Genomic DNA, 4,779 nt, shown 5'->3' on the forward strand with positions numbered 1-4,779 from the left:
AGAGACATTACCTCTACGGAAAGGAGTTCGAGATCTTTTGCGACCACAAGAGCCTCAGGTACATCTTCACGCAGAGAGACCTGAATATGAGGCAATGTCGTTGAATGGAAACCTTGAAAGACTTCAAGTTTGAGGTCTCCTACCATCCTGGCAAGGCCAACCTTGTGGCCAATGCGTTGAGCCACAAGAAGACAATAGAATTTGCAGCTCCGCTGATGATAGAAGAGTGGAATATGGTAGAGTTTGTGTGGGACTTCGAACAGAAGCTTACGGTAGAGGAACCGTTTGAGAGCATCACACACCTCCATGTACAACCATTTATTGATGACCGAATCATTGCGGCACAGAAAGAAGATGAGCCGTTGATGAAAATGAGAGAGCAAGCAAGTGACAGTGAAGAATCTGAATAGAGGATTGACTTAGATGGAGGTTTGAGATACTGTGGCTGCCTATGCATCCCAAATCTCCATGACTTGAGAAGGGAAGTCTTAGAAGCTGCTCACAATTTAAAATTGGCAATACATCCCGGTAGTAGAAAGATGTATCGTGATTTGAAGCGTTCGTACTGGTGGGACAACATGAAGGCCCAGATAGCAGACTTTGTGTCTCATTGCCTTACGTGCGAGCAGGTCAAGGTCGAGCATCGCCGATCCCCTGGTTTACTTCAGCCAATGCCTATGGCTAAATGGAAATGGGATTTCATATCTATGGATTTCATTTCTGAGTTACCAAACACGAGAAAGGGGCATGACTCTATTTGGGTGATTGTGGACCGATTGACGAAATTGGCTCATTTCCTCCCGATTAGAGTTTCAAACTAGTAGATGATTTGGCCAAGCTATACATCAAGGAGATTGTATGACTGCATGGAGTTCCTATGGAGATTGTGTCGGACTGGGACACGTGATTCACGTCCATTTTCTGGACCCGAATCCAGGAAGCAATGAGATTGAAACTGAAGTTCAGTACCGTGTTCCACCCACAGACCGATGGGAAGATGGAACGGGTAAATCAAATATTAGAAGATATGTTGCGGGCATGTGTGCTTGATTTCATGGACAGTTGGGATGACTGCCTTCCCTATGCCGAGTTTGCTTATAACAACAGCTTTCAAGCGAACATTGACATGGCTCTCTACGAAGCATTGTATGGGCGCCCATGTCAAGCACCACATTATTGGGTGAAAGTTGGCGAGAAGAGCCTAATTGGCCCAGATTTGGTTCAGGCAACCTCAGAAAAGATTGATATTATCAGGTGTCGACTTTTTGCAGCCCAGAGCAGACAGAAGAGTTACGCCGATACACATTGGCGACAGTTGAAATTCGAAGTTGGGGACCATGTGTTTCTTAAGGTTTCCCTTATGAAGGGAGTACTCCATTTTGGCAAGAAAGGGAAGCTTACGCCAAGATTCATTGGCTCATTCTAGATTCTGGATCAAGTGGGTGTGGTAGCAAACCTCCTCACTTTGCCCACACCACTCATAGGCGTGCACAACGTATTTCATGTATCGATGCTGAAGAAATGTGTTCCTGACCCTTCTCATATTATCAAATGGGAACAAGTACAGCTAAGTGAAGATGCTACCTATGTACTTTAACCAACACGTATTCTAGATAGGAAGGAACAAGTGTTGCATAACAAAGTTATCCTACTTGTGAAAATATTGTGGACTTACCACACTGAGCAAATAATCCAGCAAAGTTATGCTACTTGGGAAATGGAAGCTGAAGTCTGTAAGAACTACCCTCAGATCCTCGAGGAGTATGAAAAGGTACTAATTTCGGGGATGAAATTTTTCTTGAAGGGAGTTAGATTATAACGTCTCGAAAAAATACGTACAAAGGCCCGAGTACCACCTCAGGCAGAAATCCTTAAGGACCATATTCCATAGAAATTAGACGAAAATTAATTAAGTACTAAACTAAATTAATCAGTGGATTAGCTTGAACCACTATCTATACAAATGGCAAGACCCAAAATCGTCAAAATCACTGAGTCAACACTACTAAAAAACTTAGGAGAAATCCCAAAAGCCGGTTGCTCTCGGGAGCACATTGAAACTCCGTATCGGACCTGGACCGCACGTCAAAAGTCCGATAAACGTGAAACTATAGGGTTACGACCATCTTGTTGGGCTTGACAACCATCGCGGGAATCAAGCCTAGATAGTATCTAAAAATGTACAACTTGAGCCCTGAGCAAAGTGTGTGAGAAACACGAATATCTTTAGAAAATGAACCAGAACTTAAGTAAATTGGGCCATTGGCTTGTAAGAGAAATTGAAGATTTCAGACCGTCAGTTTCTGACCGAACTTCAACCATGGATCAGGGAAATTTTCCTGCACATATCGGTATACTTGTGGCCCTGATCGAGTAACAACGACTGTTTATCTAATATAGGTCCGTAACGGTTGATCGGCTTATCCAAATGCGCTGAAATCGCATCTTGGCCTAGATCCATTGTTAAGGAACTTACTCTATGACATAGATAGGTAATAGACCTCCAGATGTGTCCCGTCTACCCGAAATAGACACCCTTTGGCTATAACCTAAGTATACCATGGCCCTGGGGACATCGACATCAGTTCTAGGCCTATATAATGCCCTTAAACCACCCCATTCCCATTCCATACGAATTTCTCTAACCCTAGGAGAGAGAAGAGAGAAAAGAGTGTGGAGAAGAGACAGAGTTTGGGAGATCGTTACCGGGATTCACTCCCATTACTCCACGTGCTGGTTCACCTCCCCACCATCGCTACGCGAATCGTTTCAACTACGATTTGGGTAAGAAATCCTAACCCTAATCTTGATTTAGGAATCTAAATAGAGTAATCGATGAAATAGCTAACCTATTTCATGATTTAGGTACTCGTGGTTCTGTATTCGGGAACGTAGGATTCGAACCTATTTCAAAACGAGCAATCCGACGAAAGGCACCGACTATAAACATTTAGGTTATGGTTTTCATGGCTTTAAATGTCAGTAATGATTTATGTCCGAATTGATTGCTACCATATGATCTTAGTTACAACGTTTTCGATATACTATACATGTGTGAACTATGTAGAATATAAGATGCTTTCCATGTGTTTGTTGAAATGTTTAACTAAATATGAAATTGTGATTTCTGCTTACCATGCTTTCTAATCTAAGATCCATGTTTGCTGTATGCTTTATAACCGATGTTACGTAATGAATTCCTATAGTTCATGTCATAACTAATCTAGTCTATGTATTTAGTAATGTGTAGTCTAAGTGTTTGATAAAATGTCTAAATGAGAAATGGTTGAAGAATTGTATTTAATAAGAGTATTGAGATAGGATTCTCAATTACCTTATCTATATGTATAGCTTTCTTCATGTAATCATAATTTCAATTACACAATTTATGGATGAAATGTAAATATTTGGTAACATGTTTAATGTGTTGACAAAATGCTCAAATGAGTGTTGTATTTGGATTGTTCGTTAAATGCTCATATGATTATCACATGTGAATGCTTATTGTACTTGAGTAAGTTTGGGGCCATAACCTGGCCCAAGCAATCAGTAACAATTCCCGTTTGAGTGGCGGAATTAGTCTCATCACATTTGATACATTCAATGAATCTGAGTCGTACAACGATTGTCGACAGTGGTTAGGCCACATGAAGTGCTTATGTGCTCCATATCAATTAATTCAGAATGCACTTCCACCAACCGAACTTATCTAACAAAATCGATTGGCCTATTGTGTGTTTACCATGTATGGACATCCCTGCTTGAATCTATGGTACCACCTACCAATAAAAAGACCCAATTTAACTATGGTACCACAATTCGCTAAGACTCATGAGCCGGGCATGGTGGTGTGGGACACTGTGGTCGAGCTGTCGGCCTATGCTGGGGTGACGAGCCTTCCTGTAGTGACTAGTGAGTAACCTAAAAACTTGTGAGTTGAATACGGTAGTATGGGACACTGTATTCGAGTTGTCGGCCTATGCTGAGGTGATGAGCCTCCCTGTAGTGACCTCGAGTATAAACTCTTAAATTTGCCTATCCACTGCTTTCATTAGGGGTGATGCCCTACAACTTGCCTATCGTATGTGATTAACTAGGATTAACAACCCTAGATGGATCTCCGTTTGAGGTTAGTGATATAAAGGGAGGTGCCTTAGCTTCCCAAATCTGCTGTATGAATAGGCGTAATTAAGTACTTAGCTAACACGACCATGCATCGCATTGCATGTGCTTTGGCAACGAAGGACACGTTTAGGGAGCTTGTCATGCGCGAATGGTTGATGGAGTCACTTGTGAGGAAGTTTCATGCGAGTGCTTGCATCTTTGCAGCATACCATCCCTACATTAAAAAGAGTACTTAGGATATGATTGTTGTACTGCTTGACTAAATTGATAACATGTTAACCTTTGCCTTGTAATACCACTGAGTTGATCACTCACTCCCACTCTGGGACGGTGTTTTAAAATACCAACCAGACTCTGTTGTAGATGCAAGTGATGACGGAGTCTATACATCTGAGATGGACTTCTTTGACGAGGAGGGGGAGTTCTCCTATGTACAGCTAACAGGCGGGTCTATGTAGACCATGCGCTGATCGATGGGATCACAGGGATTATATGGATTAGTCAGACATGTACATTTTGATATTTTGTAAATTTTGAAACAATACATCTTTATATTCAGCCCGGTATCATACTCATACTCTGGAGGTTGCAACACCCTCACGTACTTATATATATGTGTTTCAGTCTTCCGATTGCTAAATTAAATTGTCTCTG

Source organism: Magnolia sinica, chromosome 7 (assembly GCF_029962835.1).
Source record: "Magnolia sinica isolate HGM2019 chromosome 7, MsV1, whole genome shotgun sequence".
NCBI lineage: Eukaryota > Viridiplantae > Streptophyta > Magnoliopsida > Magnoliales > Magnoliaceae > Magnolia > Magnolia sinica.